The sequence below is a fragment of the Corylus avellana genome, chromosome 6, assembly GCF_965113065.1.
Source record: "Corylus avellana chromosome 6, dhCorAvel1.hap1.2, whole genome shotgun sequence".
Classification (NCBI taxonomy): domain Eukaryota; kingdom Viridiplantae; phylum Streptophyta; class Magnoliopsida; order Fagales; family Betulaceae; genus Corylus; species Corylus avellana.
In genome coordinates this window covers 17,931,732-17,944,405 of record NC_142495.1, presented here as the reverse complement: position 1 = coordinate 17,944,405, position 12,674 = coordinate 17,931,732, and the positions used below count along the sequence as shown (strand labels likewise).

The window sequence follows — 12,674 nt, the reverse complement described above, 5'->3', positions numbered from 1 at the left end:
AGGGATTCTAGTGAATTTTGAGATATGGAGACATTGCATATTGGAAAGATTTGGAAGCCTCATAATTTTGTGCTAATTCACTGTACACTCTTTTCAAGCTTGTGATGATTCAACATGCCCTTTGTAAGTAATTGTACTTTGAGATTCCAATTCATTGCGTAGATGGAGTTCATCTTTTTAAGCTAGTTAATTAATGAAAATCATGATCTTGAAGTGATGCTCTAATTTTTGAAATAACATGAACTGTGCTTGATGTTTGTGGATAACATTTCTGGAAAACCCTCACGAGACTTCACTCGTCCACTAGGGAATTCCTAGGGGTTTAAAAGGCTTGTTGCATACGCTAAATGCAATCGTACATCCCTCGAAAAATGGATTTATATTTTGTTTTCTGTTTTTCCATTCTTGTTTTTAGCTTTGTATTACTAAGGGACTAGCAATATATAAGTCTGGGTGTGATAAGTGCTAAAATATTCATATTTTCAGTCCTTAACTTGTATGTTTTAATCCTTTGGTTTTGGTTAATTAGGTCATTTTAATTCATTTTTTGTGTTTTTTCATACTTTTGTAGGCTTTTAGAAGAAAATGAAGTAAATCTAGATGATTTGGGCTCAAAAGAGAGAAGATGGAAAATTGGGAGCTCTCTGACACTGCGATCGATCATAGGGTACCTGCGATCGAGCACAGTACTCGAGAAGACAAAGCACAATCCAGGCCAGGAGCGATCGAGTGCATGACAGAAGAGGATCGATCGTAGACCTACGATCGAGCGCACACGGGTTGCGATCAATTGCACCCGTGCGCAGGAGACATATCAAGTGACGGCCAGATTGTCATTCTTTCCATATTAGGGTTTTCCAACTCCCAATTGTAATAGGTTTTGAAACCCTACTAAATCCCTAGGTTTTAACCCAATTACTTAAATCACAATTTTCTATATTCTGTCTAATATTGATAGATGGGTACTTGAGTGCTACTCGATTAGTCGGTACCGATAGCTAATCAAAACAAAATGATTGTGTCTTAGAAACAAAAATAACCGAGGCAAGGGCGAGAGGTTACTTCTTGGCGCCTTGAACTCCAAGAAGGACCCTCATTTCCTTCTCCCTCTCTTTTCCCTTCACTCACTCACTCACTCACTCTCTCTCTCTCTTTTTGTGGGGCATCTCTATACAACCAAATGGTCGCTAGGGTTCTGTAATGAGCATTGAATAAGCCCCCCTGGCGCTTCTGCAACTTTTGGACTTATCTAAATTGCATGCAGCCTGAGCTTGCCACCAGTGCTTTTGTGGTTCGATCGATAGGATTTTTCAATTTATCCCATATGGCTTTGTGCCCCGTCGTTCTATCACTTAATTTATGTCGATAGATCGAAGTAATACCTCAAAATACTAAATAATGGCTCGTTTGATTCGTGAAATGCATATTCCATTAGGAAAGTGAATAGTTATTACCCAGAATAAAAGAGAATGGAATTGAATAAGTATTCATATTCCTTAGTTTGGTAACAACACACATACCCTAATTGGAATTGAATCAAAATTACTAAAAACCCCATGCTATTTATTATTTATTTTTCAACTCATATTAAAAAGGATTAAAAAAAAAAAAAGGAAAAAAGAAAAATAAAGTCGGTGGGGGTGGTTGGCCATCCATTGAAATGGCCGAGGGAGGCCGCAGCCACCCCTAAACCAAATATGGGCTGGTCAGCCACACACTTTATTTTTCATTTATTTATTTATTTTTTTTAAAAAAGGTGTAAAATAAAATATGAGTGTTTTTGGAAAACCTATTCAATTCCTTTAGGAATAACTATTCCTCTCATTTTTAGAGGAATAGCTATTACTGTTTGTATGTGATTAGTCATTTCCACGGAAATAACTATTCTCAAGAATAGAACCTTACCAAACAAGAGAATGACTATTCCATTTTAGGAGTCTATTCCGCAAACCAAATAGGGCCTAAGAGTTTGTTTGATATTGCGTTTGAGAAATACAGCTTTTAAGTCAAAAAAAACATTTTTTTTTTGCAAAAACTTCATTTTTAAGCTTTTGCCAAAAGTATGTGTACTTTTTTTTTCAAACAAACTTTACTTTTAAGTCCCTCAAACACAATTCCAAACCAGCCCCAAGTATATATGCCTTATGTAAATTAAAATAAAGAATGATATTAACATTGGATTTAAGTTGTAAATTTTGGGTTTTCTGCGTGGATAGCAAACGAACTTTACATGGGGAAAGTGTTAACATGTAAAAAATGAAGATTATAAATATTAATTTGAGGATAAAAAAAAACACTAAAGAAATCATTTTCTGAGAAACAAACAGATTCAGATACCACCTGAAAGCAGTTTCCCATTTAGATCGTAACGACTACTTTCGACAAAATTTTCACACAAGAGAAGAATTTTTTGGACATACAAGTTTTGCTGTGGACCCATTAATTGTGTATTCGGAAGCAAACTTATATATATATATATATATATATATATATATGAGGCCTCTCCCGTCAGTGTGCAAAGGAGAAAAGCTGGTATAGCTAGAAATGAAACAACATTTCTCAATGCATCAGTGGCCTTTTGTGAAAGCCTTGCTGTGGGGTTTACTAGTGTTTGTTCAAATTCATGATCACACAGGCTGCTTCGAGGAAGAGCGGATTAGTCTGCTGAAATTGAAGGCGTTTCTGGAATCCAATATTTATGAACACCGCGGCCTTCTTCGGTCGTGGATTGACGACCCCAAGAGTGAGTGTTGCGGTTGGGAGAGGGTCACGTGCAACTCCACCACCACTCACGTGATCGATCTTTCCCTCTACAACATAAAGCAAGATCCTTATTTCTATGAAGTTCATTATGAAGCAGATGAATATGCAGATAAGAAGCGTTGGTTGCTAAACGTGTCCCTGTTGCTGCCTTTCAAGGAGCTCAGAAGTCTTAATCTGTCTGGCAATGCAATTCGAGGTTGCCTACCAAATGAAGGTAACCACAAGAGCGGGAGCTAGGCGTGGTCCCCAACCGAAAGAATTGCCGTCTAGGCTCTGGTATAAATAGTTTCATTTCATGCATTGTTTTAATTAATAATTCCTCAATCAACCAGTAACTTTTTCTTTTTTTTCCTTTTTGTAGGATTTGGAAAGCTCTCAAGCTTAAGGAATCTGGGAATTTTAGACCTTGGTTACAACTGCTTTGATAATAATAGCATTCTAAAATCTTTGGGTGCAGTGACATCTCTTGAGACTTTGAATCTTGCTCATAATAAGTTGCATGGATACTTTCCTGCTCAAGGCAGTTTCTTCTATCCTATATCTTATGAGAGCATCTACAATTTGATACCGTTGGTTATACTTAGTTCTTACTAATTTTCATTTCTCTCTAATTTGGAATGCAGAGTTATTTGCATTGAGAAACTTGAACAAGCTAGATATAAGCTGGAATAACTATAATGGTTCCCTGCCACTACAAGGTAAGAAGCATCAATCTTAAGGTTCAAGAGGATGAAAACCAATTTGAAAATAGATCACTCTAAAGATTTTTATCAAGTTACTTTTGAATTTTTGTATTGAAGCATATGATGAAATTCTTTTTTGGGTCTTCCAATAATTTTCTTCCAGGATTTGAAAGCCTTTCAGTACTTCGAAAGTTGGAGATATTGAACCTTGGTTATAATTCCTTTGATTATAGCATTATACCATCTCTAAGTAGATTTGCATCACTTAAGAGATTGAGTCTTGCAAGAAATTCTTTTGAACATTGGAGTACAGCTACAGGTAATCTACTATATAAAGCTCGCCTCCTTCCTTTTATATTTATGATTATCATTTCAAATCTATCTTTAATAGTACTTAATTTGTGATTATGTTCACTTCTTTATTATCTCTTACTAGTGGACTTATATCCCCTAAGGCAATGAATCTTTATTAGAAATAAAACACTTTCAACTGAATGACTAACTCCCTTGATTAGGTTAGGAGCTCTGCTTTGTAATTGTATTAATTACAACCTGATCATGAGAAATCCTTATAAAAGGAAGAAGGCTAGCTTGTCTTAATTGCAACTTGTCATCTGGCTTGTTCTTGTCTTCTAGAGTTATTCGTGATGATTCCTTCTCTTCTAATGTCTCTATTCCAATACACCCCCTCAAACCCAATGGTAGGTCACGGACGTTGAGGTTTGAACAAAGAGAGGTAAATTTTGATGAAAGCAATGGCTTTGTGAGATTGTCTACAAGTTGGTCCTTACTTGATAAAAATCGAACATCAAGATCTTAAGACGCCACTTTGTCTCGAACGTAATGAAAATCTATTTCAATATACTTTGTTCGAGCGTGAAATACAGGGTTACTTGTAAGGTGAGTTGATTCAATGTTGGCATAGAAGAGAATAGGTGGTTTTGAAGCTTGTAGATCAAGTTATTTTTTGAGGGACTGTACCCAAATGATCAAAGTGGTTGTATTTGCAAACGCCCGATACGTAGCCTCTGTGCTTGATCTAGAAATTGTTGATTGCTTGCTGGAGCTTCAAGATATGAGATTAGGACCAAGAAAAATATAGTAATCACTTCTGGACCGACGGTCATTAGAACTTCTAACCAATTCAACCCGCATCAGAGTAGGCTGTGAGAGTAGGCTGTGAGCTGTATAGACGAAGACTTTCTAAGGAATAAACCATGAGAGATCTTATGTTTAAGATACCGTAGTATCTGCTTGACATCACTCTAGAGAAGCATTGAGCAAAAAAATTTCAACCTTGGAACCATAGAACCTCAATGCAGTAAGTCGTGAGCTCACGCAAGAATAGCAAGCTTTTGGAGCTAACATATGAAAAACAATTTCTCCAAATTACGCTCCATAAAAGTCTCTAGAGAATCTTCTTTCTTGAACACAAGAATTAAAATTGTCATCCAACATGCGAAAACAACATCCAAACTATTATTAGGAGAATTTGATACAAAATTCTCAATCCCAAATAAATCAACATAAATGATTTTCTTATGACTCAACTGAGATCCTTCGTTCTATGGACTTTCACCAAACACATGATAGTCATTGTTTTCTTTAATAAATTTTACTATATCAACCACAAAACTTTCCTCCTCCAATAACTCTTCTTCGTTAGGATAAATGTTATAGATTGGTGTAGAGGCTCAATCTACTGAAGAATCTTCCTTAACAAATTCATCTTCCTCCTCCACATGAGATGAATTTGTAGATGGCCTTTAAGCTTGCTAGCAATAGTCAAGGCAGCGAGAGTGTCAAAAAATTCAGGAAGCTCAACTCTAAAACCTAAGTCTCCATGCCGTTCATCTCAGTAACATTGATCCTAAACTAGAACAGGATTGTTATACGAGTTCTCGAAATTAGATTCTGAATTGCGATCGTTAATATCGCGATATATCTCCAAGTTTCACGCCACTAAACACTGAGTTAACTCTGGAACTTACGTCTACAAGTCTTCAATTATCACGTCTTGTACATTGCGTTCATGGTAGGTGACATTCGGAACCTATCCACACCGACCAATACCACCCGCCATGAAAACTAATGAAAAAAAAAAAAAAAAAATCACTCCACAAAGACATTAAGCTCTGAAACCAATTGATGCGAGGCAAAATTAGGATTATTCTAACAATGTATGATAGCAGCAGAAATAAATAATTGAAGACTATACAGGGAAGTGAGGAAGAAAGAAAATAACGATTATGGAAGAGAAAGGCCCTAGTCACCCCAAACAGGCAAACATAGATTAAATTCGAAAGACTGAAATTTTATTGATACTCTAAAACTAAATTGAAAAATAAGACTAAATGCCATTATAATAATTGACCATATAGGGTTGTGTTGTCAATCGCTGATAATAATCCGCCATATAAGGATTCCTTTCTTGGAGGTGGCTGGTTGAAGGCAAATTTGCATTATCCATGCCTTTTGTTGGAGCGTTTTGAGTCTAAGAATTTGCTATCTAGCAATTTTCTTGATGGCTAAGATATGAAGGGACTTCTTGTACAATAATGAGGTTCTTGCAAAACAAAACAAAAAGGTCAACGGATTTCTGATTGGTGTCGAAGACTCTCTAATGGTTAAGTTAATATCTTTATTTTTGGGTAAGAAAGACAATGAAAGTTCACATCTAGTTATCCATAAGTCAGTGTGTTGAGAGAGGTGTGCAAGAAATGAGAGGGAGAGATGGTCGTCAGAGAGAGAGAGAGAGAGAGAGGCGTGCGTGTGAGAGGAAGAGGAAAAATATAGAGAGCCCTTCTCCTCGTTCTTTCCTTCTTTTATCCAAAGATGCAAAAAATGTGGACACATGTCATTAGGTGAGTAGGTAATGGCATATGGTAAATAAGTGTAAACAAATGGGGACCAATAGGGGAGATTTTCTCCCCAACACCTTTGATTGAGACTTGAGAGGCAAATAATTTTTTAAGTTCATTAGAACTTAATTTTTTTTTTTTTTTTTTTTTTTTTTGAATTGAATTACTGACTCCATTGATACATATAAAGATACAAATGATCATCGTGTCTTGTGTTTATCTTCTAGAGGTTGTTGCGATGTTGCCTTCTCTTCCAAAAGTCTTGGTGGCGATAGTAAGCCAAAGATATATTATGCATTTCAATTTGTCACGGAATACTTATGATTATGAAGTGATAACAAGTTTGAATTGTGCATATCTAGTTAGTAAGTTATAAATTTTTATTTTTCTTCTAAATACTATGAATTGCATATTTGTTTTTTCATTTTTTTTTTAATAAATTTACTACAGGGTTTGAAAACTTGTCAAAAATGGAGAACCTGGAGACACTAGATCTTAGTTACAACAATTTCAATAGAAGCATCATAGAATCTTTAAGTGCAATCAAATCCATTAAGAATCTAAATCTTGCTTCGAATCAGATAGAAGGATCATTTCCTACCCAAGGTATATATGTTGATCTTCTGTGTAACTTTATAGAAACTACAAGTAGTTCCAATCATGTTTGAAATTTGTATGCTTTGTTTAATGCAGAATTATCGGCTTTCGAAAACTTGGAGAAATTGGATTTAAGTTATAATGAACTCAATGGCTCCCTAACAATCCAAGGTAATGTGTGCATGTGAGAGAGAGAGACTTGAGTTTGAAATTTCGAATAACTTCATGACTACTTTACACCTATTTTTTAAATTATTTACTCATTTACAAAAAATAAGAATCTTCATAAAAAGAAACTATTCTTAGACCCTTGATTTTCCGTTTTTTCACTTTTGTCTCCTAATTTCAAAAATTATATCCTCCCATAGTAAGGAAAAGCCCTTTAAAAATTTGCATTTAGTTTCAATAAAATAAAAATAACAGAAAACTTCAAAATTAGTTAAGGAGGAACAGTTTTGTGAGAAATCAAATTGAAGAAGTCCAAATGTTTTGGAGCATGATCCCTTAAATATATAATTTAAGCTCCCAACAGTAGATAATGGTTATTAGGCATAAATGCAGTAACTCTTATATTTTTAAAGGTAAAATATTATTTATCTTTTTTAACAGATATTTAATTATTATTTATCATCAATATAATATTTCACCGTTTTATTCAATGGACATTAGTCATTAGTTTCCTTAGTACGACCAGTTTATAGTATTTTCATTGTAAAGCAGGTTAATGTTTAATATAAAACATGGTGATAAGATGATCTAATTTCCAAGGTTTTTAATATATTTAGAAATGGCAGTTGAGATGTTTTTTCTCAAACCCAAAAATATTTTATGTTAATGTGATCAACACACGTGTTTATTATAGCCAGTAAGTTACAGCTCAAATTGTACTTCTTTTGGTATATTATCAAATTGTACTTGAACCAAGTTATTGAGTGCATTGTATATAACTTATAAATAAAAATAAAATTTCTTTTCCGTGAAAGAAAATTTAATTTTCTTGATGGATAACCATGAGCTTAATAATCCTATTCTTATTTGATTACGGGAAAATTTGTCTGGAAAAGTCATCAGACAATCCCTTTTTTTTTTTTAATTTTTTTTTTTTTTTTTTTTTCAATTAAGCTAAACAAAGGACTGCATATACAGCTAAGTCTGAATTACTTCTCTCTACAATGAATTATTTGGATTTTTTTAGGTGCTTTTCTACCACTACTGATGTTAGTGTTTGTCAATCCTATAGCAGATTAGAATACTCTAAAGTTTTGAAGATAATTCATGGCGAATTCTTAATATCCTAATTATTATTTTTAAATTAAATAGTTTCAAATTTTGTCTCATAAATTTATAAAATTCTTAATTGTAACTTCAGTATGGTAAATGTTAATATACCAAATCTAGGCTATTTAATTGTTTTTTTTTTTTAAAAAAAAAAAAATTATACTAGGCCTTCCATAATTCGTTTTATAATTCTGATCTGACAAATGTTGTCCTCATCTTGTGAGATAATGGACTTAATGGACAACTACCAAGCCCGAGTAAAAAGAATCCATCATCTCATTTCAAAGACTGATATATATTTCAATTAAAAGATAATGTCTATTTAATATTAGTTGGTATGCCATTCTGAAAATTTTGTTGTTGACACTATCTCTCTTCACTCGTTGCAGGTTTGTCTAATTTTAGTAGGTTTGAGATTTTGGATCTGAGTGGAAATTCTTTCACTGGAAGTATTTCTCCATCTATCGGGGCACTATCTACTCTGAAGGTTATATCATTTGCTCACAATCACCTCAATGGCAATTTACCTCAAGGTAAGAATATATAAAATCAAGTACTTATAATTTTTTTGTCTTAATTATAAGGGGAAAGTCTATATACCCTTCTAAAACTACCACACAATTGACAATATCTCCCTTAAACTTTTAATTGTGACAATTTCTCTCCCAAACTATCAAAAATTGTCAATGTTCATACCAATAACGAAACTACTCTTAGTAAAATAATACAAAAATGCTAAAACTTCTAGAAAAAACCTAAACCTAAAATTAAAAAAAAAAAAAAAAAAAAAAAAAATTTAAAGGGTGGCAAATTTAATTTTTTTTTTTTAAATCCATTGTATAAGAAAAAAATTAATTTTTTTTTTGTTTGTGATGAAAAATATTTTTTTTATAACTTTTTAAAATAAAAATTTTTGTTTAACGAAAAAATCGTTTGTTTGTTTTTTTAAAAAAAAAACAAAAATCGCTTTAAAAAAAGTTAAAAAATTTTCATTTAAAAAATAATAATTTTTTTTTAAAAAAAAATCTTTCTTTTTAAATTAAAATTTTTGTTTTGTTTTAAAAAAAAAATTAAAAATTTATTTATTTTATTTAGTTTTTTGAATTTATAGGGGTATTTTTGTCTTATTGAGAAATACATATGGACATTTTTATCTTTTTGATAGTCTTAGGGGGGACATTGACAATATTTTTGTAATTTGGAGGGAACATTGTCACAATTGAAAGTTTTGGAGGTACATTGTCAATTGGGTGGTAGTTTGATGAGGGTATATGGAGTTTACCCTAATTATAATTAATGATTTACAATTGATTAAGAATGTGAGAATTTCAACTTAATATCGGTCGATATGCCATCTTAAAGATTTTGTTGACACTATCTCTCTTTACTTGTGGTAGGTTTGTATAATTTCAATAGGTTGGAGATTTTAGATTTGAGTAGAAATTCTTTCACCGGAAGTATTTCTCCAAATATTGGGGCACTATCTGCTTTGAAGGCTATATCATTAGCTCACAACTAGCTCAATAGCATTTTACCTAAAGGTAAGAATTGACTATAAAATCCAGTGTTTACAATTTGTTAGTTGTACTTAATTGTAATTAATGAACTAGAATTTATTAAGAATAGATATGATAAAAGGGGAAGAAGCATGGTTTATTTTTTCCTTTTAAATCCCCTATATAAAAACTGATTTGTCTTGCTTTTGACAGAGTTGTGCACACTGAATAAGCTTGAAGAGTTAGATCTTACTGATAATTTATTTGAAGGGATCCTTCCATCATGCCTAAACAATGTGACGTCGCTTAGATTGTTAGATATATCTCAAAACCAATTCACTGGAAACATCTCTTCATATCTAATGGCCAGTCCGACATCACTTGGGTACATTGATCTTAGTTATAATCTTTTTGAGGGTCTATTGTCATTCAGCTTGTTTGCTAATCACTCTAACCTTGAGGCGATTATATTGGCGGGTGAAAACAACAAGCTTGGGATAGAAACCGAAAGTTACGTGAGTCGAAACCTGTCGTTTCAATTAAAGGTCCTTGTACTCCGTAAATGTAATTTGAATAAGCTCACCAGAAATATTCCCAAGTTTCTCTTTGACCAGCACAATTTGGAAACAATTGATCTATCTCACAATAATTCGAAAGGAAGCTTCCCCATTTGGTTGCTTGAAAACAATATAGGACTTCAAGAGCTAAATCTTCGGAATAATTCTTTCAAGGGTCAATTTCGTTTGCCACCAGATCGCTACAAGAGTATTTTGTCTATGGATGTCTCTAGCAATTACTTGGAAGGGCAACTCCAAGAAAATATTGGAAAGATAACTCCATACTTAGAATATCTAAATCTTTCCAAAAATCATTTTGAAGGTTATCTTCCGTCCTCAGTTGGTGACATGAGTTATTTGCAGATATTGGACTTGTCCTTTAATAATTTCTCGGGAGAGTTACTGAAGGAATTGGTTTCCAACTGCACCTCCTTGTTTGTTTTGAAGTTATGCAATAATCACTTTAGCGGTGAGTTTTTCTCAAAGCACTTGAAGATAAATTTAATATTTCTGAAATTAAACAACAATCAGTTCACAGGCACTCTACCAGCTATACCCTTGGGATGGACTACACTATGGTATTTGGATATTAGCAACAACATGTCAGGAACAATTCTTGGATGAATGGGAAACATGACAATTTTGTCGACTCTTGTTGTGAGTAACAATTCTTTTGAAGGTGAGATTCCTTGCGGAATAGACTCATTTCAATTAGTAGACGTTTCTCATAACTCACTTTCAGGATCGTTACCTTCGTGCTTGAATCTACAGCTAGTTAAGCACCTACGTTTGCAAGGAAACAAACTTACAGGACCAATACCAAAAGCTATTTTCAATTCATCTTCTCTTCTAACGTTCGACCTTAGAGATAACAACTTTTTTGGTAGCATCCCTGAAGAAATTGGTTCACTTTCTAACTTAAAAATACTTTTGTTGAGGGGCAACCATTTCAGTGGTATAATTCCAAATAAGTTGTGTTGGTTAAATAATATAGGCATAATGGATCTTTCGAATAACTCTCTTTCTGGGACAATACCGCACTGCTTTCACAACATATCATTTGGCAAGATAGTTGGTGTTGTCTACAAAGAATATCCTTATGGGAATTGGTTAAAAGGAGTAGGTTCCACATTCCAAGGGCTCCTAGAATGGAATAGTGAAAGATATAACGCGGAGATAGAATATCATCAACAATTTGAGGTTGAGTTTGTAACAAAATACAGGTATAACTCCTACAGTGGTGATATCTTGAATTACATGTCTGGATTGGATTTGTCATGCAACAAGCTAACAGGTAGAACCCCACCAGAAATAGGAGAGCTATCTTCAATTCGTCCATTGAACTTGTCTTACAATCTCTTGGCAGGTTCCATTTCACAAACATTCTCAAATTTGGCCCAGCTGGAGAGTTTAGACCTTTCTCACAACAATTTGAGTGGAGAAATTCCTTCAATATTGATTGATCTAAACTTTCTCGCAGTGTTCACTGTAGCTTACAACAACTTATCGGGTAAGGTTCCAGACATGAAAGCACAATTTGGAACATTTGAGAAAAGTAGTTACGAAGGAAATCCATTGCTTTGCGGAAAACCACTAGAGAATAGTTGCATCGGAGCAGACAAGTCACATCCATCACCAACAAAATATTCGAATAGAAGTGAAGGGAAATGGTATGACGTAGATCCTCAATTTTTCTCTACAAGCTTTTCTGCATCTTATATTATTTTCTTCTTAGGCGTAGCTACTCTTCTTTATATTTGTCCTCATTGGCAACAACGGTGCTATAATTTAATTGAGGATTTTATGTATGGATGCTATTATACTGTTTTTGATAGCTTAAAAAGATTGTCAAACCGTCTATATCCTTAGGTATATTCGGTTTCCATGGACATCTTTGGTGGTAATGATGATAGCTGGCTATACATTTGATTAATAATAATGGTTATTGTGCTTTAATATGAGACAATGTGTTCCGTTGCACTTGCTTTCTTCCGTATTGTATTTCTTGTTATTTGATGATGGATATTGTTCTTGTAGCTAGAAATATTATTAATAGTATGAATAAACTTAATTTCTCCATACATGTGATTTGTCAATACATTTCAATACGAAAATAATTCATTATATTTGTAATTAAAACTTGTTACTCTACAAAAACTTCAATCTGTCTCATCCTTTGCATTGTTGCTATTCCCTTTAAACTCGCTCTACATTAGTCTCCAACCCAAATTTGAAGCAAGTAGCTATTGTTATTCCCTCAATACTTTTTGTGCCACCTTTTCTCATTTCCCGTTTGACTTTCTGTATTGTATAGTGTTAGGAACAGCCATGCCACTACACCAATCCAATATGAACTGATTGAGATTCCTAAATACCTACATATCCCAATCAGTGAAACCATGCAGATACATGGATGCAATGATAATTTGGTGTTTTACA

General features: G+C 33.6%; 1 pseudogene; it reads left to right on the top strand.

The window, feature by feature from the left end:
• The first annotated feature begins 2,544 nt into the window (after positions 1-2,544).
• On the top strand, positions 2,545-12,104 carry LOC132187951 (cuscuta receptor 1-like; annotated as a pseudogene).
• The last annotated feature ends 570 nt before the right edge of the window (positions 12,105-12,674 follow it).